The 22,241-nt window shown below is 40.5% G+C and overlaps 1 protein-coding gene and 1 non-coding gene across 2 annotated transcripts in view; one reads left to right on the top strand and one right to left on the bottom strand.

The window, feature by feature from the left end:
* Nucleotides 1–978: 978 nt before the first annotated feature.
* Nucleotides 979–22,241, top strand: part of egh (beta-1,4-mannosyltransferase egh) — a 170,023-nt gene continuing 148,760 nt past the window's right edge. The window contains exon 1 of the mRNA XM_019051241.2: nucleotides 979–1,408. The gene's annotated coding sequence lies outside the window, so the exon portion shown is untranslated. The remainder of the gene's footprint in view (nucleotides 1,409–22,241) is intronic.
* On the bottom strand, nucleotides 17,292–17,363 carry TRNAP-AGG (transfer RNA proline (anticodon AGG)). The gene has a single exon. It is a non-coding gene; the product is annotated as a tRNA-Pro (tRNA).

The raw sequence follows: 22,241 nt of genomic DNA, 5'->3' as shown, positions 1-22,241 counted from the left end.
TGGAGCGTAGCAACTTAATTTACTATTAATGAACAGGACGGATGCCTGGTAAAAAAAAAAAAAAAAAAAAAAAAAAAAAAAAACTGAGAAATTTATCCCCTCAATTCCTGGAGGAAATTCGAGACACAAATTCGAGGAATATTTGCAACCGCTCTTGCATGAAAGAATACATCATAAAATAAAACTTTGGTCGCAATGTTATCAAGTAACTCTTCCTAGCGCGCGTTAATCCCTTCAAAGTCTCGAATCGATAACTATTGCTGCTTTGGGGATGTTTTCTAGTCTACCCCCAAAATTGAAGGCGAAATAGTGTTTTGCGCAACCTACGTACCACTACTCCAACATTTTCAGTCTGATAATACCATTGCTTTATCATTCTCTTTTATAAACTTTATGGCGAGCTTTAACATTACTATAATAGCACATTTACCATGGATGATCCTACAGGTATATTCAAGTTTACAATGGTTTAATTAACCACGAAATGCTCCGACGCAGAGGTATCGTATCATGTCTGTAATCACGGCCAAGAAATTCTATTGATCCATTTGCTAGATCCATATCAAAGTATCATACTCATGCTTGAGTCTTCTCCACAAACATAAATTTCCACGAACAACCGTTCTGTTGTTAATACCATGATCATTTCGATTGCGAATGTGAGGATGTCCGTCTACGAAGAACAATCAAGTGGACAGAATTGAAAAAATTTGACTCTCCTCTCAGATTACTACTTAGTTCTCTATCTTTTTTCTGTCTGCGGATGTGATTGAATGAACAGTAAAATTACACCCAATTATCAAACGAAAAACACTTATCGCCAAGGACTTCCCGATGGGTAATAAAATAAGCTAGCGTGAGCGTGAGTCATAAAAAAAATGACGGATCATCATAGCGGGCGCGGTGCGCGGTGATTCGCATTTCCCTCCACCGACGCGCGGTACACTAGCGCTACCTAGCGTTCGAAGCGCGAAGCTTTTGACGCCAGTTTTCAGTCCTTCGATCGTAACCGTCGGGATGGGAGGGTCTCTCTTGTGAATTTTTTTATTTTTATTTTTTAAACCCCGGATTTCCGCCGAAATTAATATCATTCTCCTAATTTTGTGTTTTCGCCGCGGAATGATCCAATCCCTAACCATCGGAGACTAAACCTACCTCACGGCGGTTCGCGGAAAATTCGGTCGCTGAGAGTGCTTTCGGTCAAGTGTTAGTGATGTGTTTGTGTTTCCAAGTTCGGTTACTTTTATCCTTCGACAAGTGTCAGAGTGTTTTCTAAATGATCGGTTAAGTTCGGATTATGCCTCTCTAATTGTGCACTTCGAAATTTTCGCCAGGATCTGCATGAGCTGCTTCTTTGCGGCGTCCTCCAACACAACTTTCAACTGAAACCAGATAACCTCAAATTTAGGTGTGTATGTTTTGGTTTTAATATTTCAAGTATTACCGCCGCGGTTTTCTCCTTCCTTTCAGATCCGAAGTCCTGAAATTGCCTTTCCATCTTAGCAAAGTCGATTCGGTCAAAGGATGTTATCACCCGCCTTCAGCATATGCTTGTACCATCCTGGGGGGGCGGTATCAGGGTGTCACCCCGCAAATCTTTGCTGGTGCATGCAGAATGTCTTCAATAGACAAGCAGTTATGTTTCCTACCAAATTTTTCCAATTTGTTAGATTCTGCAATGAACCTTTACCTCTGCAAAAAGGTAGTTTTTTCATGGCTGGATGGGATAAAGTTTGGAATGTCTTATATTTCTCGCTGAACCCAATTTGCTGAAGTCATTCCTGATAAGGAATACCTACCAAAATTTGGTTTTTGATTTTGATTCTACACTTTTCAATGTGCTTAACATTGTGAGTGATTGCTCAGTAATTGTTTGCTGAAAAAAGTTCATAAAATCTCTGAAACCCCTGATCAGCACCACCTACTTAAGGAAAAAATGCATGAAGTTTCTATCGATGACCAAGATGGGTTTAGTTTTAGGAGGTGCTTGAGTTAATGAATTCCGAATAAGCATGGTCTCTCCTCAAGGCACCCACTGTAACTCCATGAATTGAGAAGTTCAATTCTGTGGTGTGCAATTATAAGGAACTTTGTCCGTTCGTTATGTCAGTTATTGTACGTTGAGACAAATTTCAATCTCTGATCAGCATCACTCAACAGGTTTATACATGCAATCAGATGACACCATTAATGAGTGGTGACCTAAGCAGTACCTCACTTTAGTCCTGACGTATGATGTCTCCACCCAAGTCAACAATAAATCCGCTAGACATTCACCTAATCAAAAAGAGGCAAAATAGCCTGCTAATCATCATATTTCTAATGTTTGAGTAGCCCTATAGAAGAGCATGCTTAGTTATTGATACTTCATGGCACTTAATCAATGCAAACATTTTTGCCTCTGAACCAATGATGCAGGTTTATTGTTAGGAATTCGCTACACCTGGAAGTAGGTAATATGTGTTTTAATTTTTTCTTTTGCACGAAAGTCTAGTTGTAACCTCTAATTAAAAGTCTGCCAAGTTACAGATGTCTGAACAAAATTTTTAAGCCAGCTCTCAACCTGAATTAAACTACTATCTAAGTAGGTAGGAAAGGAATTTACTGGTGTCGCATGATGATATTATCTTTCACGTGCAAGTTTTCTTTGAAGTCTGTGGTGTAGAATTGTAGCTAATGACATCGCGTTAAGCCAAGATAGCACTTGTCACTGTTGTCAGTTAGGTGGAAAAATTCATTTTCTCATAGTATTGCTGTAGTAAATAAGTATGTAGCCACATCTCAACCTAAGTACACATTTCTAGTTCTTCTCTGAAACATCTATTAAGTATCATACAAAGACATCGTGGGACGTCAGTAAAACTTAAACTTTTGAGCAAAAGTATGGTTGAAATGTTCCCTGAAAGATGAACCCCTTTCTTGAAAAAAGATGGGTAAAATATATATATCATGCTCACATTTAGAATCCTGTCATACTCATATGTGGCAATCCTAGTGTAAGTATTAAATTGTAAACCATGATGCAAAATTTGGCACTGCTGTCTCAGCTAAAAAGTACTTAACTAAGATTAACTGAAGCCCTTTGCAATTGCCTAGTGAACACTCGGATGTCAAGTTGAAAGATATCTTAAGAAACTTCAAGTGCCATTACAGTATTATCGTGCTGCGTCAATTTTCTGTTCGTCACTTGTATGGAGATAACTTCGTCGCCATCCTGTGATAACTGTAATCTAAATAGCAACCCAGTTAATACATTTAAAATACCATGAAAATAATTTTTTATATGTAAGGTATTCGTTTTTGTGACAAGGCAAGAAAAATCATGGGACATTAATTCCTGACATCCAAGTCGTCCAGTCAGGGAAAACTGAGAAATGTCGAAAATTTTAAAAAGTCAGGGAAAATGACGAAAATGTCTGGGAAATTTGTATAAATCACCTTCATTTACTTTCTAGAATGGGTTTGAGATTTTGAACAAGAAATTTTGCCCGAAAACTATTTTCAATCATGTCTACTTGACCATCCGTCACATCTTCAATCTTCAGGGAATTTCACCAAAATGTGTCAGGGTAATTAGGGAAATGTCAGGGAATTTCATTTTACGAATTCTGTGGTAACCTTGTAATACTTAGGTATGTATAAAAATTAGGCATAGAAAGAAGAAGATTGTAGTAATCTAGAAATGTAGAGTCTCAATCATATGAAATGCAAGAGAAGAGACATGGTAGATTTTATTCTGTAGAGTCCTGACCTTCCTCAATTACTTTTCCTCCGTTGGGAAAAAAGAAAAATTGAGAGTTCATCGAGGAGGTGTTCGACGAAGGGTGACGATGGTGTGAGACAAGGAGAAGTGTCCACGGATGCCCGTGAACCCGATAGGGAAAGGAAACTAGAAGCAGGAGCTACTTAACTAGAATTAATTGAGGTGACATTCAACGTAAATTAACGCTGCACCAAGTCTGAGAGGTGTCGTCTGTTCCAGTGTTTTGCCTGTCATTTCCTCTCGGAGGACCAACACTGCCATGCTAAGGAAGAACGCATTAAAAGTATTTGAGAGCTGCCAAATTTCCCTTGATCAAACGTGTATTTTTGGCGCAATTTAAGCATATTTTTCCTTGAAGTTTTCAGGTATTTTAGATTAATTTTTGTAGAAAATTGTCTGAAATTTTACGGGGAAAATATCGACGGTTATCCCAGTAATTTCGGGTTTCATCGAAGGAAATTTGGCAACGTCTGAAGGCTCATACGGCGTTTTTCCTTAGCACGGGAGACAGACGGTTGACTCCGAGGTTCATACCAGGGTCATCGCCCGAATAAAATAGGAAGAATGAAGTCTATGGCCAAATTGCGAAACCACGCATCTCCATTGCGGTGTTTCGAAATTTTTGCTTAAATTCTATTTTTAAGAAGGGCAACAAGCCAATTTCATAGCTTGAAATTGAAACAGAATATTCTACTAACAGAGGAGAAAAATCCAAGAAGTGCTTTAGAAATTACGATGGCTAGTTTTTCCAAGCAAAAATCAAGTATGACAGGAAGTCTGCAACATCGCAGGCGGAGATACGTAGTTTTGCACAGGGGTGCATAAAATGCCCCATCACGAACCTGCCCGGGCGCATGAAAATGTGGAAAAGCCCCAAAAATGTGGAAGGTGGGAACATTTTGAGGGGTCAAAAGTCGAATATCAAAGGGAAACAGGAGAGAAAGGTCATATTTGGATTAGATCGGTGGGAAATTTTGTGGAAAACTGATGAGAAAAATGTGGGCAACCGGGCGGCGGGCGCGTGAAAATGTAGAAGCTCAGAAGATTCTGCAGCCCTGGTTTCGCACTTTGGCCATCGAAGTGAAATTAAAGGCTATTTTATGAGGAGCAAATCCTTGTTTTTCGAAAGGAACCTCTTGGAACGGAAATGAGGTGTTGACTTGTTCGCACTTACCGTCGCACAGTGGATCCAGTTAATAAGAGAGGTTGGACATACAATTTTTTACTAAAACTCCAAATTTTGATATACCTATTTATTTCATCACAATTTAAATTATAAGGGGTGCTTCAGGAAGAAAATTTTACGAGGGAACCAATTGGGGCCACTATCAGAACCTCAAAATTTGGTTTAAACGGAGTTATAAGCTTTCAAAGTTTCCAAATTTTGTCCGGTCTCTCCTATTGACTCGCGCCATTGTGCGTCGATGGAAAATTAGGAATTTCATCGGATCAGGATTGCTCTTTTTCTTATCATCTTCTGAACGTATCAACATAGTTTATTCAACGGTTATTTCCGTCTGATTTTCCCTCCTTTTTTTAAATGAGGAGATCTGGGAAATGAAGGTTCAAGTAGGTATGAGAGAAGTATGATTTTTGACAGTGGAACAATAGCTGTCGAAAGCGGCGAAACTGACTGACGCTCGATTCAGCCGTGTGTTAGTGGCTGTGTGTGTAGTAGTAGTATACTGCCGCGCTGAGGATAAACGCCGTATGAGCTTTTAGACATTTCCAAATTTTCTTCGAAAAATCATGAATTTTATGGAAAATGTATGAATATTTTTCTTCCGATTCCTCAGGGGATTATGTCGGCAATTTGATCCAAAAGTTCTGAAAATTTCAAGGAAAAATATATTCATGACTTTCTTCAAGAATAAATATTTTTGGGAGGAAATTTGGCGACTCTAGAATGTTCATACGGCCTTTTTCCATAGCACGGCAGTTGAGTCGAATGTTCGGCTCTGACATGATGTGTTCAACTATGCATTATTCCATAAATCACTAATGCTCCCTCAGTTCAACTCAATCGGCCGTCCGTGTTGCCTCGGAGCTGTCTTACCTGGGGCTCCAGACATTTCGTGTCTGTGTTCCTCACCCTCCAGCGGGCTGATTATTGAAATTGATAGACAAAGGAGGCGACGGGAACGGAGCGCTCCCATCGATGGAAGCACGTGGTTCCAATGGACAAAGGAGGTTTAAGTAATAGACTAACTTATGGCACCCCACGTGAAACCTTATAGTTTGTTCATCATTTCCCCCTAGTCTACCACAACCACCCGTTACCAATAGGGTCGCTCCATTCAGCGTTCGAAACTCGGCATGAAGTCTTAGCCGTCATCTGGCCTGCAATTTGTTTTATTCGGGGCCATCTCAGATTTCTTAGGGGCCGAAATGAAAAATTGCCCTTTCGAAATACCTTGAGTCAGGAATACGCCGGAAAATCCCAAAAACGGAGTTTAACAACGATTTTCTTAGCGGCCGAAGGCGATTTCTTACCGGCACATTGCTGTTTGGCCGGCGTGTGTTTCAAATACTGCAGTCCATTTCCCTTTGTCTATTGTTTTGTCCATCAATTTCAATAACGAGCCCGCTAGTCTAAGAGGCTTGCCGTGAAAAATACCCGAATTCCAGCGTTACCTCCCTTATTTCCCATTCCCTCCGACTCGGCGTTGCGTATGCTTTCATGAAAAGTAAAATGTTGAAATTTAGTAATTTTTTACATGTAAATCCATGCTTTCTAAGACTCGGGAAAATCGAGATACGCCCGTACCCGTAAGTGGCGTGGCTTGCTTTGCGATTTATCGATTGATCTACCATTTAAACCTGTGGAAAAGGATCGATTATCAGGGTTTTCGCAGCGAACACCTTAATAATCGATTCTTTAGCATAGCTTCAAATAGGGAAATATCGATATGTATCGAAGCATGCTACGCCACTGGGACGAACTACGGGTTTGTAGGAGGAAGCCCGGAGCTTGCGGTAGTTTGAGGTGCGTGGCGGTAACGTAGAGCTGGACGTATTTATACTAAAACCAACTATGTACAAATGAATTTAGTAACAAGAAACTGTGTGCATGGGATTCGCGTCTTTCATAGGTCTTTTTGATTTAATATAACTGCACATAGTTCCTTTTGGCAAAGGTAAATAAATTACGTAAAACTACAACGGAGCGATCTCGCGATTCCTGCGGTTTTCCTGCAAGCGTGCCTGAGGAATGAGAATTTTGCCCAAGTAGGTGGTAAATGGGCTTACGTTTCGTGGTTTCCCGGACGGAGGAACTTATCTCCATTCCAAGGTTGCAATATTGACTCAAACATTCAATTTTTTTACAAGAATATACCCGTGCAATTTTTGTCGAAAATTTGTCTGATTTTTGCATGATACCAGGAGAAACATCAGTGAAATTTTCAACTTGAAAGGTCCAAGATTCTGCTGGTAAGAGTGTAGTTTGCGAGAGGAAATTTGGCAATATTGAAATTTAGTTGCGTTCTTTCATGGTCGGATCGACGATTCTATAGCGGGAAGAAAGCAGTATTTCTTCAGCCCAGCCAGTCTGTCGATCAGATCTAATTTCGATTGTTGTAACCGTTCCATCCTGCCATCGTTCATCGAAAAGTTTTTAACAACAAAATTTTAGGCCCCAATAAAACTTGTAAAAATGTCAAAGCCTAAACCCAGTAAATTTAAACGGTTTTAAATTTTCAGTTTAAAAAATGAGTTTCAAGAAAAAGCTATATTTAAAGGTTCTATCGGGTTTTCAAGGACACAAAATTGTTTGTTTAAATTTTATTAATTTTTTACTCCAATCCTAATTTTTGGTTTTGTGTTCCCACAAAATAGTGTGGACCCAACGTTACTATTTTACCACCTGGTTGAATCTTAACTTTACGCCCTTTCAACGTTGGGAAATTTTCACTCGCAAATTTTATTTTTACTATGAAACTTTTGAGCACACCCAACTGAAAATGTTTCTGATTTTTCCTCTTGGGTGTGATTTCGCGCCAAATTCAGTATTTTTGACAAAAATAGCACAGTCTAAGTATACCTAACAAAAATGGTAAGCTGTTCAGTCGATCTCAGCACTATGAGTGGAATTACGTTCCTATGTGCGGGAAGCGACGCAAAATGAACAGAACCGCTCACAACTTACATTTTAGGGAATGGTGAGAACAGACGAAATGTCTTGCGACGCAAACTCAAGTACCGAATTTTTGTTTTAGCTTGACAAAAATCGATACTTCGGAGAAATCTCTGGGATCTAATGTTTCTTTTTTAATGAAACTTGTTGATGCAATTCTCAGTCAAATACCTTTGACAATGTTGATATCACGGAGGTTGGCAGTGATGTGCGTAGACAAATTGGAAGTCAATTCTTTATCCAGCCTCATATGAATTAACAAGCAAATAACGATTTCATTGTACACTTGGCATCATCTACCATTGCAAAGATTGGAATACTCGACTTCATCATGAGCTTACGTAATGAGTCAACTCTTAGTATTGATGCCGAGTCATATCACAACGTTGCCAAGTCCGCGCAAGTATATTTAACATTCGAAATAACCAGTATAGTATTTAGTCAATATTCGTGTTATCTTCTGGGTCACGCCCGTTATGAATGAGTTTTTTTTTTTTTTTTTTTTTTTTTTTTTTTTTTTTTTTGCGAATTTTGACATGTTTTACTGTGAGAGTAGTAAAAATTAGCAGTACGCTACAAATCCAAGACACGGCTTGGAGCGTTTTATTGCAAATTGAAATTTTACACGTGAATAAGGCAAAAAAGAGATCATCAGTTTTCGAATCGGTGAGAAATTTTGTATAAAGTGAGAAAAATGGCACGTGAAAATCTGGAAGCCTGGAAGATTTTGCAATCTCGAGGGCAACCGCCTGAACCGAATTTTTCCGTTCGTAAAAAAGAGGAGAAAAAACTTCAAGCCGCAAGGTTTTTAGCGCGATTATCAGCTATAGTAAAATTGTGAAAAATCGAACAATCTTTACAAATGCATCACGCCGTACAAGTAGCCGTTCAGCTCAGCTCTATTTCTAGAAAACAGCTACTGCTGCGCAAAGCGCGATGGGATCAAAGTTTTCTTGGGGGTGGGTTTTTTTTTTTATTGCCGGGAAGAGGAACGGGAATTTACGGGAATCGTAACTGTGCGCGTATGTCTCTCTATGGGACTTTCCCTGAAACGGTTATTTCATATCAAGATTCCCGGGAAGTTTCCCGGGTGAGCTCACAGGAAAGTTCCAGCTTCGATTCGGATTCACAGAACGCCTTACTTTACTTTCTAAAAAAAAAAAAAACCCCAACATTTGAGTGTGTTTTGTTCGGTATATTAAATATTAAGCCGCACAATCTGGGCAACACTGCAAAGTTTCTACGTCGTGTCTATCGTCTCCGCAAAGAATGACTCACAATCAGTTTTAAATAATAATGGTCTATTTGTAACCATGCTTACTAGGGTTAAAATAAGTGATACAGCTATTTTAACTCCTGCGTAGGTCAAATTGCATACTCATTGAATTGAAGGAGAACTGAAATTTTAAACGCATTTTCGCTAACCATCCAAGACGCTGCTCTTCTGTTCAAGTTCCCTCGTCAGAATCAGGTACGGATGTGTGGAAAATGGAGAAAAGAGAAGAAAATAGGTGAAACATAAAAGTTCTTACTTGTTAAAATCTAGATGTCCCCTTTTTATTTGGATACTTGAGTCTCATTTTCATAAGGTTCGGTTTATCTACAAAACCCCGACTTCGTCCAAGGCCACTATAGCAATTTTGACGCAACTCGATCAACTAAGAAAATGATTGTTAAAATCATTAGGACGAGTTTTTCTCCGCACGGAACACATCATGGATTTGACACATCCACAAATTTTTCTTTGCCAAATACTTTCCCGTACAATCCTTGAGAATGTTAGCTCTGCTTAATCATTACTATTACCATTTCTGCTAATCGCACCATTTGGTGCAGTCGCAGAGATGCTACCTTAGACGAACAGCAATACGCAACTCTAAATGTCTAAGTTAAACATAAAGATCCTTTGAGCATGATCTGTCTGTGCCAAGCGAAAGCTGAGTCGCCTGCAATTTTTTGTTTATGCAACGCGGACATCCTTGGAGTACGAATAGTTGTATCCAGGCGTTGTCATTAAAAATGCTGCAGCGCCTTCAATTTTGTCTGCCTTTCCTACTGGTAACGAATTATGTTTCGTCGTGATTGAAAGGGCAATTCGAGTACTTAATTAAATTGAAAAATTAAAGCACAAAAATGCGTATTATGTAGATAAGTGACTTTCTCTCGTACGATTCCCAGCGTTTTTTAAGCCTGTTTTCCTGGAATTTTCTTTTATATAACTACCTAAGTTAGGAAAAACCAAGTCTTGAAAAAAATTGAAATTGTATTTAAGGAAGATTGATAACAGTTTGCAAGACTGGCTGTCTACTCAGCGGACTGGTTATTGAAATTGACAGACATAGCTATAAACAAAGAAGACAATAAGAAAATGGAGTGATCCTAATGGTTGGAACCAAAAGTTCAACCTACGGTTTTTCACTAGGTTAGGGTTCGTACTTCCGGACGAACCCTACAAAATATGAGTTCTATTTCCGGATTCTCCGTACCATGACTCCGTAGCCTGAGTTTGTCATTGCGGCAATTTTGTGGAAAAATTCGCTTCCGGAGACCGAAAATGTTCTTCTGGGTAGCGGGAGTCATCTTGCGGCAAGATAGCTATTTAGGGTTTGATTAAGGGACTGGTCAACACTGAAAAAAAAACTCGGGCCGTGGTAGCCGCACTTAAAGTGCTTATGTAGGCATACCCTCCGCGTTCAGCGGCTCAGAGGCCGGAAGTTTCGGGCGTAGCACCCGGAGAAGTCGAAGCTATGGCTCTAGCACCCGAACTTTCGGCCTCTAAGCCTGGAACTGACGGTATGTCTACATAGCCCGTAGCTTATTTTCAGTGAAGCGCGCGCGCTGGTTGGCCGTAGGTCAAACACAAACAGAACCGCATCTGGAATTTTCGGAATCGATTACGATTTCTGTATCTCTGACATCCGTCGCCGCGAACCCGAAAGTTTCCATCGTAACTCTGTCCATGGCGACGCCGACTCCCCGCGGAAATTCGACTTACAACTGCGCCGTTCAAACACGACTTTGACCCATTTTTTTCCATGATTTTTTCCTTCCTTCGGGCGCGGCGAGGTGCACGACGATGAAAACGAGAATCTTTTCTGGATCCTGAGAGCACACGCCGTGATCAGGTGCCGAACGGAACGACGAAATGTCAAGGTTCAGGAGATTCCAACGGCTTTGGCGGGTCTCTGTGAAGCGAGAACTGGTGCTCATTGTCAGTCCGGCAGCGGCGGCTAGCCTTGAGATAGTGGATTTCGTGGCGGCCCGCGGCACGCCAACTTCTGTCTTCGGATCCGACTAATCTTATCATTCTTATCGGAAAAAGTAAACTTTGCAGACTTAGACTAGTCCGACTCAAAGCTCACCGAAGAATTGGGAAACTAGCTATTCTGCCGTACTAAGGAACAACGCCGTATGAACCTTCTGGCATTGCCAATTTTCCCTCGATAAAACACGAATTTCCTGGTAAACTAACGAATATTTTTCTTCCAATGTTCAGATAATTTTGCTCGCAATTCCACCGAAAAGTCCTGAACATTTCAGGGGAAAATATTCTCAAGTTTCCTCAAAAATGAACATTTTATCGAAGGAAATAAGTAAGGCAACTCTCGAGTGTTCATACGGCGTTTTTCCTTAGCACGGCAGTATTATTCTTTTTCTCCACACGTCCTCGACTTCTCCTAAGAAACGACAAAGTTGCCTCAGTCAGGGAAAAGCGGGTAATGTTAGGGAATTTTAAAAAGTCAGGGAAAACCTGGTAATGTTAGGGAAAATGACAGAAATGTCAGGGAAAAATTTTCAATTTTTTTTTTTTTTTTTTTTTTTTTTTTTTTTTTTTTTTTTTTTTACGGGTGAGCCAGAAATCGTAGTTCCTGATTGCAAAATGCGGTCCAGTTGATTTACGGCGTGGATGAACCATAATTTACTTCCTTAGTCTATAAGAACCATTGGACCGTTCAACATATCGCCAATCAGTTGGACTGTATTTTGCAATCAGGAACTACAATTTCTGCCTCAGTTTAAGAACAACGTAATGCACCATTAGTTTCTCTATAGATATATTTTCTTTATACGGATGAGCCAGAAATCGTGCATCCTAATTGCAAAGTGCGGTCCAGTTGATGAGCGGCATGGATGGATGTTGTCGTCCGTAAGTGACTCTTTGATCTGAGCAGGGCCTGTGCTCTGTTATGTTCCGTGTCCCCGATGTTCCGTTACCGTGGGCATCGCGCGCGTTGGGCGTCGCCTCGGCGGCGTCGGGACGCCAGGAGCGCCGTTTCGGATTCGGGAGCCGAAGCGTCGGTATCTTGTTTCGTCGGACGGAAGCGCCCGCAACGGTCCAGTTACCCGACTGTCGTCGCTGCTACGCGGACGGTGACGCTCACTTTTGGCGCTCGTCATTAGATCTAATCGAATAAATTCGGGAATCCGAACAACCTTCCCGGAGAAACGTTGCCAGATCCCAAAAATCCAGCCTGTATAAGGCCTTGTCTCCACGAGCCGTTTCACGAGATTTGTCCCAGGGAAAAATCGCACTTACGAAGTTGGGAAAAATATTGATTAACTCAATACCAAGTATGGTACTTGTATCCTTAAGACCCACTGAGAGAAGAAGAAGAGGTGAAAGCGAATTGTGCGATATTTTATTCATTACTACATTGTTCATGTTTATTTAGTTAAAATAATGTATCTAATTTTCAATTGAGTGCAATTATTATTTTAATCCGGGTTAAATACTCGACTTTAACTAATTTATCTTCCCGCGCAAACTGGTCGCAGGACTGTATGAGCCCCGTCCCGTGGAGACGGTAACTGGGAAAAATCCCAGAAGCTTCATTCCTGCGATTCGAACTTGGGACAAATCCCATGAAAACGCCCCGTGGAGACAGGGCCTAACAGAGGTTGGACTACATTTTGCCACACGGGACTACTATGGATCGTATCCATCACATCGAACTGGTGCGATTCTATCCATATCGATCGGTTAAATATGTAAACACAAAGCGAATATTCGCGATCGAATGTCATTCACCGTTGAATGGTATTCGAATTCTTCGTTGGTCTCACCGGAACCCTTTGAAATCCATCAATTTGAAATTTCGAAATCACCTCGGGACTTGACTTCGATTTTTGAATTGATGTAATCGATGTCAGAAACTTCATCTTTCACCAGAATTTTTGTTTAGTCGTTTTTCTCTGTTGTTAGATTTTGTCAATTCGAGTCTGCTGTGTTTGCATTTTGCTGCGTTTCGTGTTTTATTATTTTCTTCTTAATTTCGTTTAAAAAGAAAATCTGAACTCTAATTGGCTCCTGCTTTCACCGATCATCGGCATCACGCGATCAATTCGTTTGATGAATGAAATTCAATCGAATTCGATTTGAGTACAGCTCTCGGTGACCCATTACTAGCTCATGCGAAAAAAACACTCATGTGAAAAGGGAAACATATGGAACTTACGTTGTTTCTGAACTGAGTCAGGTATTTTAGTTCCCAATCGCAAAATGCGGTCCAATTCACCTACCTGACTTGTGCTTCCGACGCCAAGTTGTTTTTCCCTGCTGTACGGGTCCTCCAGTCGTGTCAACTCGGCTGCAGTTGCATTTTCCTCATAGATCGCATTCGATACATCGATCAGATGAGATTGTATCGATATCGATTGGTTCAACATGTAAACATAACCTCAAAAGTCAGTTCAGGACTCTGAAAGAACGGGTCTTTTTAAAAAATTTGTTATTTTTTTGGGTACCGAATGGCAATGAAAAGTGAAATTGTTAGGAATTTTCTCCTTTTCAGTTTTTACAACTTAAATCCGACCGTTTTTGTTTGAGGTTATGTTCTATTGTTTTGAACCGAACGATACATCGAACATCCTTTTCAAATCATCGAAACGAAGAGTCGGCTTGACGGATGCACTCGGAGGACGACCTTGGAAGGACGTCGAACGGGGGGGGGGGGGGGGGGTGTTGCCGTGCGGTGCGGGAAGGAACGAAATATCAATTTTGACCCAATTGGTGCACTGGTGTGTGTGCACGGTGCAGCGCCTATTGCCTATCGCCGATTGCCCAGCGCAGCGCCTTCGCCCGCATCCCATCACGACAATCAAAGTCGACACGAAACGCCGCGCCACCCGGTTACGTAAAACGCTCCGACGCCGCAGCGTTGCCGCATCCCCTCTAATTGGTAAATATCAGAGATGTCAGCGATCCGGCAACGCTGGAGCTCTTGCATGCCTTAGGGATTTGCGATTTAAAGCGCGTTTATTAATGTGATTCGTCAAGCTCAAGTGACGTGGTCAAAGTAGCATGAGATTTATCGCATCGATTAGGTAAATAATATCGGCAGATTATGAATTTTTAGCAAAAAAAGGACGGTTGGCCCTGCACCATAGCCTGAAGAATCCCAAACATCGGTAAAATTCAGAGAAATGAAAGCAGAATAGCGTTAAGAAAAAAACCTCGCATTTGATGCTGAAATCGATCACTAAATCGAATGCGAGGTTTTTTCCTGACAGTATTCCGCTTTCATTACTCCGAATTTTGCCGATTTTAAGTTTTAGAATGATTCTTTAGGCTAAGGTGCAGGGGCTATCGTCCTTATTTATGCTCAAAATTCAAAATCTGCCGAGATTTTTTACCTAATCGATTCGATATATCGCATGCCACTGTGACATTGCATTCGAGAGTCCTCAAATTTCCGATGATAAAACACGCATTTTTGACGACATTCACGCACGTTTTCCCCTGAAATTTTCCGATATTTTAGATTAAATTGCGGGCAAAATTGTCTGAAAATTTTTGGGAAACATATTCACAATTTTCCTAATAAATTCGGTTTTCATCGAAGGAGACCTGGCAACGTCTGACGCCTCATACGGCGTTCTTCCTTAGCATAGCAGTCTTGGCCTCTTCGGCATTCGAACCAGCTCAAAAAATAGATAATTCGATCGCGATAATTCGCCCAATCTGCATCGACCAAGAATCTCCACCACCAATGGGGTCAAGGCAGCCTCACAGTAGCCTATTATAGCTGAGGAAGTGGGAAATGTATCCCCAGGTGTCCATAATCTCTCTTTGAAGGTACTTGAGACGGAGCTCGGACTTTATAACTCAATTTAAAAATTTCTGCGGGTCGTCTCGCCGAGCCATAAACGACAGTTTTTCTTCGCGATAAAAAGAGCAGGAATAAAAAGTTCGCGAAGCGTCGGAAAATCAACCGCCGTGTCTCGCTCGGAAGCGCGAAACAATTTTATTGACCGTATTCGATAGTGGTCCGATGTATCGTTTGGTTCAAAACAATAGAACATAACCTCAAACAAAAATTTTAGGATTAAACTGAAAATGATAAAATTCCTAACAATTTCACTTTTCATTGCCATGCAGTACTCGTGAGGATCGAAAATTTATCCGATTAACCCGTTCCCTCGGATTTCTAAATTGACTTCTGAGGCTATGTTTACATGTTGAACCAATCGATATCGATACAATCTCACCTGTTCGATGTATCGAATGGGCTCACGAGTGTTTAATAATGAATCGCGACCTAAATCGTCATTCGAGCTCCGCGAGACCGGTAATTTTCGGACGGGAGCTAATTTTCTCAGAGCAATTCATTCACGTGTAACTTATTTTTATCGAAAAATTGCGGGCTTCACACCTGACCACAAACGTAATACAGGGTTGCCACAGTCAGGGAATTTTCAAAAGTCAGGGAAAACCGGGAAATGTCAGGGAAAATTACGAAAATGTTAGGAAAAATATGTTAAATCACCTTTATTTGCTTTCTCGAGTGGGTTTGAGGTTTCGAACAACAAATTTTGCTTGGAAACTACTTTCAATTAAATCTTCTTAATCACCTGCTATAACTTCAATTGCCAGGGATTTTCACCAAAATGTGTCAGGGACATCAAGTATATGTCAAGGAATTTAATTTTCTAAATTCTGTGGCAACCCTGGCAATATTAGAAACGGTGAAAGAACGTCGTAACTCTGACTTTACCTCACTGCTGGTTCGCCTTCAGTTTGAAGTGTAGGCAACCCGAGCTCTCAAGTGGCCGAATAGTGGTATCACTCTCAGGTATGGCACAAATCGATGGTGGTGGAACTGCAGAATTGTGTACCTCGGGTTTCGGCGTTGCATTTCCTGTCGTATTTTATTTTCTACATGAAAAACTACAAATAGCAATTCCTCGTTGAAATGTCGGTGATTTTTCGTCGCTTTGCGAAGAATATTCCGTGAAAATGTCTAGTCTAAATGTTGGTTTAGTATCCTTAAAAAAAGGAAAATAGGAGTGGAGATTTTCAAACACTGCAACCGATATGCGCATTTTTGTCGTTTCGCATTGAATCAAATGCTCAAAAAAGAAAGCAGGAATAACTCACCAAACGTCCAACCAGGACGTTTGACGTGCAAATTTATGTGAAACTGTTTAGAGAAAATGATGTATTTCAGTGGCGTGGGGTGGCGTGCTTTCCGATGTATCGATTGATCTGCCATTTAAACCTATGGAAAAGGATCGATAGGTAGAGTGTTCGCAACGAACGCCTTAATAATCGATTCTTTACCACAGCTTCAAATGGGAAAATATCGATAATCTATCATCACGCCTCGCCACTGATGTATTTGAATTATGACCGACGACCTAACTACGTCCAGTCGTCCAACCTTCGAAAATCGAAAAATCCACTGTTTCATGTAAAAGAGCGTTATAATCCGAGCTCCTTTTAATTTTTAATTGTTTTTCCTAATGCGGAAACTCGAAAAAAAATATATCTAAAGGTGAGATATTGTACCGCCTTGTGATTTCACACTCACAGGACGGCATCCTTCATTTAAGGACATGTATTCTAGCATATCGGATCATTCGGTCACAGATCTTTCGAATGTAACCGTTCGATTCAGAAACTGAAGACATTTTTGTGCTTCATTCATTCATTAACAAAATTCATCAAATTTTCAAATACCCGAAATTCTTCATTGTGATCTCATTCGGCAATTGAAACTGAGTTTTAGCAAATATGTATACGCAGGGTGTCTATAAGTCCGGAAATAGTACTGATTTTTAAGGACGGTCCAGAAGTACTGAAAAAGTACGGAATTTTAGCAGGAAGGTCCGGAATTTTTTAAATTTTGTCGCAATTTGAGCGAGAAATTCAAAATTTTGAAATTTTTCGAATTTCGTCTATGGAGGCACTGAAAAAGTACTGAATTTTTCTGTTGAGGAGGCACTGAATTTCTTGGGCCCGAATGTACTGAAAAAGTACTGTGGAAGTACTGATTTTTGGCCATCCTGTTCTAGTAGACACCCTGAACGCTAAGATTTGCCTTATATTCTCGAAAAAGCTCCCGGAATGGCGTAAACAACTCATAATAAAATTTGCGTTCATATAAAATTTATGGGCCTGTCCGGGAATTGAACCCGGGACCTCTCGCACCCTAAGCGAGAATCATACGACTAGACCAACAGGCCAGCTTGGACGAGAGAGCGATTTTTCAAAATAAAAGGAGAAGTGGGTGTGGTTGTAATCAGTGAAAGAGAATGTTACGCCAGCCTGATCACACATTTACTGCATATCCACGCAACAACAAGGAATTTCCAAGCATCAGCAGAATTCGACTTCAATTAATGCGCACTCTTGTGGGATTGTATTTACTAATTACTTTTCAAAATTGTCAAACACTCCTTCCTAGAAATCTGCCGTGCTCAGGAAAAACGCCGTATGAACATTCAAGAGTTGCCAAATTTCCTCCAGTAAAATGTTTAATTTTGAGAAAAGTTATGCATATCTTACCTTGAAATTTTCAAATGTTCTAAATGAAATTGTGAACAGAATTATTTGAAAAATTAGTTATAAATTGTTCAGAATTTTCGTAGTAAATTCGTGTTTTATCAGAGGAAATTTGGGAATGCCTGAAGGCTCATACGGCGTTCTTCCTCAGCACAGCAGAAATTCACTGCGCTAATTTCCACGACGGAAGAACGTAACTAAATCCCAAGGTTGCACAATTGACTGCAAAAATGCAATTTTTTACCAAAATATGCCTTTGCAATTTTTGTCGAAAACTGTTCCGATTTTTGCTCGTGATCAGAAAAATAATCGGTCAAATTTTCATTTGAAAAAGTCCAAGATTCTCCCCGTAAAAGTTCAATTTTCGAGGGGAAATTTGGCAACATCGAAACGTCGGTATGTTCTGTCATGAATCGACGTCTTCATGAAGAATCACTAACAGCCAAAAATTAAAAAAAAAAAAAAAAAAAAAAAAAAAAAAAAAAAAAAAAAAAAAAAAAAAAAATCCTACAAGGTAGAAGGCTGGACTTTTGACGAGGACAAGCCATAGTCTCGATGAGTGGTTAGAGTTGTGGTGATGGAGGGAGGGTGGCTGCAGTCAGGAAATACCGGGAAACGTCGGGGAAAATGTCAGGAAAAAATCGTCAAGTCACCTTTATTTGCTTTCTCGAGTGGGTTTCACGATTCGAACAACACATTTTGCCTGGGAACTATTTCTAACTATGTCTTTTTAACAATCTGGCATACGTTCAGTTATCAGGGAAATAGAGAATTTGCAGGTGTCTGACATTTGATGAATTTCGTGTTTAAGTGGACACTACTGATGAGCTGAACACGATGATACCATTGGTTCATGAATTGAACAGTTATTGGAGAAGATATGACAAAATGATCTAATCTGCTAAAATACATGTGTTTAAAAAGGGAATGCCGCCAGATGACGTCACTAGGCGGTGCATTTTCTCACTTTTAAATCTATTTCTATACTATTTCCCATTTAAAGAAAATTATAAAAAATACTGTGAAATCAGCTCCTTAAGCACTTTCAGATGAAGCAATAAAAAATTTGTATGCAAATTCTATATTCTCGAAAATGTGTCAGGAAAATCAGGGAAATGTCAGGGGATTTAATTTTCTAAATTCTGTGGCAACCCTGTTGAGAGGGGAGGGGGGGTAGTTGGTCATGGTGGGGATCGGCGGGTGGTACCGGTATGGTGGCCGGTGATATAGGGCATAAGCTGGAATTGATGAGACTTGACGTGGTTCGATGGTTCGATTGTAGAATATTCATGCTCATTTTTGATGAGGCTTCGTGTTGGCGGCATCGCATCGGTGCCGGCACCCTGCTCCACTCGCCCAGGGTCCGCTCATTAGCATGAATTAATATTGACGGGCTTGCAGGCTTGCTCCCGCAGTTGCCGCATTCCCCCTCATCCAGATATATTTTTACAATGTTCTCATCCACAATTTCACTGTGGAAATATTTTTCAATAAATTATATCATACTTACACCAGAATCAGGGTTGCCACAATCAGGAAAAACTGGGAAATGTCAGGGAAAACGACGAAAATGTCATAAAAAATGTGTGAAATCGTCTTCATTTGCTTTCTAGAATCAGGGTTTCCACAGTCAGGGAAAACCGGGAAATGTCAGGGAAAATTACGAAAATGACAAAAATGTCAAGGAAAATGTGTTAAATCACCTCCATTTGCTTTCAAGAATGGGTTTGAGGGTTCGAACAACAAATTTTGTCTGAAAACTATTTTAAATTATGCATTTTTAACCATCCGTCACATCTTCAATTGTAAGGAATTTCGCCAAAATGTGTCAGGGAAATCCGGGAAATGTCAGGGAATTTTATTAGATATTTTTCATAGATTCAGGAGCTATATTTAAGGACTGGAGGTACTTATAGGTATTATGATAGGCTTACCGACAGTTAGTTTGTTTTAAATTTGTGTTTTTTAAAAATAATGATTTCAACATGTTTCTAATAACTAATATGCATCCTGTATTCTGTTTTCAGGTAAGGATTGAAGTATATTCGGTTTATCTGAAGCCATGCACCTTATCGTAAGTGTTTCACCTCTATTCTGCAGTAGATCCCTCCCATGTAACGGCACTGAGGAGCACTGGAAAAAAAAACACATTGGATCTAGAGTCCAGATTCTTAAAAACATCGACAAGAAAAAGTACTCTAGATTCAATCAGAATCTAGCTTAAATCAAGAACCAAGCCTCTTAATTTCAGCGGATTTCGTTTTGATTCAAGCAAAAATCCGATTGAATCAAGAGTCCTTTTTCTTGTGAATGTATTCAAGAGTCTGAACTCTAGATCCAATGTAGTTTTTTTTTTTTTTTTCCAGTGTTATTTTTGCTCTAGCGAAAGTTTGGAAGAGGCCCATTCCGCAACTTAGGAATATGGTTAGGTTACTCCGCCTGAAAAGGACAAAATTTCGGGGCCTCCTCTCATGTTTACCTAAATATATTTTTTTCTGGCTCTCTCCCGCTATCGTTTCCTGGGCCAGTGTTGATTCAGGGGCGGTTGATTGTGCCCAGCGTCGAGGGGCCGAAACCTGGGCGATGAGAAGGGGGGGGGGAGGCGTCGTGATTTTCGTAGATTTATAACGATTGCACCCTCACCCCTCCCCTTCCTGCACCCCCTGACCTATTTTTTCCCGTTTGCGTCGTGACGCCGCGTGCTTTTGAACTTGTGCCCCAAGTTGGTGCGGTGTTTATGACTCCTCGCGAAAGTAGGGTTGTTGAAGCGCCGTATGAATAGCCAGAGGGTGCACCAAGTGTGGGATTTTACCGGGGTGTTGAATGTTGAAAGCTCCAAGTCCTTCGTCATTATTGACCATCCATGATTTCGAATCGTGTGAGAGTAAGCATCATCTATGAGCAGGAAGTCTATAAGTCCGGAAATAGTACTGATTTTGTAAGGGCGGCCCGGAAGTCCTGAGAAAGTGCGGAAATTCCGCAAAAAGGCCCGGAATTTTTTTCATTTTTTGGTCATTTTTGTCGCAATTTGAGCGAGAAATTTAAATGTTTGAAATTTTTCGAATTTTTTCAAATGAAGGCACTGAAAAAGTACTGAATTATTGTGTTGAGGAGGTACTGAATATCTTGGGAATGTACTGAAAAAGCACTGTAAATGACTGATTTTTGGCCAGCCTGTTTTAGTAGACACCCTGATGAGGCTCTTGGCGTATCGTCACCTTCCGGCCAAAGTGTCACCAGCGCCACGCGACGTTTAAAAATTGGCCGAAGAGTGGCTCAACGAAGCTTTCCGAAAATTTCACTGATTTTTTTCCGTGCTGCCGATAAAATTCAGTGAAATTTTCAAACAGATTCAACCAACAATAATTTCTCTGTAAAATAAGAAAATGGCAACGGAAATTTTTAAACGTTGCACGACGCTTTAAAAATTTGACCGGAAGGTGACGAAGTCCTAAATGATTGCGCACTATTTTCCCAGAAAATGGATTTTTCCAAATATTATGGCCTTGTTTGAAAAACTCAGTATTGTCTAGGATATTCAATGCTCGCCGAGCAATTTGCAATTTTGGTTTCTCTGTAAAAAAACAAAATGGCGGTGGAAATTTTTAAACGTCGCGTGGGGCTTGCGATACTTTGTCCGTAAGGTAACTATATCGCGGGTCGCAGAGGGTTGGAACTTGCTGAGATTGTTCACCCGACTTCGAGCGGTGTTGAACGATTGCTCGGTTAAATTCCGTCGGAAATTTCATCGGCATTACTCGCGTGAATTGACGAAGTTTGACTACAACGTGGAAAATTACGATTCCGTAATCAGGCGAACGCGCTTAGCATCTCCCTCGCCCCCGTCCGCAGCCACCCCCTGTTTTTCCACCCCCTTTAGATTCGCGACTCCGCACTCGTGTCCGGAATAAAAATCGAGTCGCTCGGAGCTCGTAGCAGCCAAATTTTCCGTCGCATAATGACTTTTTTCCGGCCTTGACTCTTGCCTCAAAATTAGCGAGACGCGTTTGCTCCAATATTTCATGTGAAAGCACAAAAACCCCTAGGGTTTTAAATGGACCGCGCTAAGCAGGAAGGAGCCATGCCATACCAGCTTTTGCCAAATTTAGTTGGGCAATTTAGTTTTTTACGTGGAAACGGCTGTGCGGATTTTTTGTTTGCAAATCACAGTGAATTTTCTTCATTATGCGAGGGAAATCCTCCAACATTCTCGAAAGAAATCGCACGGATGTTCTTTTGTTAGAAATTAAATTGCCCAGTTAAATTTGGCAAAGACTGATGTGGCTAGGTTCCTTCATGCTTAACGCGGTCCAAATACAAATGAGTTTTATATTTCCTTTCTTTATTTAAATACCTGCGTGACTTTCGACAAAATGCCTTAAACCTCACACATTAACCGTTTTTATTTTTTAAGAGATGGTTTAGTATTGCCCTTTCTCCTTTAAGTAAGCTACTTTTCCTCTCCTTATTTTCTCGTTCTCTCCAACTTTCTTCTATGCCTTTTCTCTTTCTCTTAAATTCTTTATTTAATTCTGTTTTATCTTCTTTTACATTCGAAG

This window comes from Bemisia tabaci, chromosome 9, assembly GCF_918797505.1.
Source record: "Bemisia tabaci chromosome 9, PGI_BMITA_v3".
Lineage (NCBI taxonomy): Eukaryota > Metazoa > Arthropoda > Insecta > Hemiptera > Aleyrodidae > Bemisia > Bemisia tabaci.
This window is presented reverse-complemented; position numbering and strand designations above follow the sequence as displayed.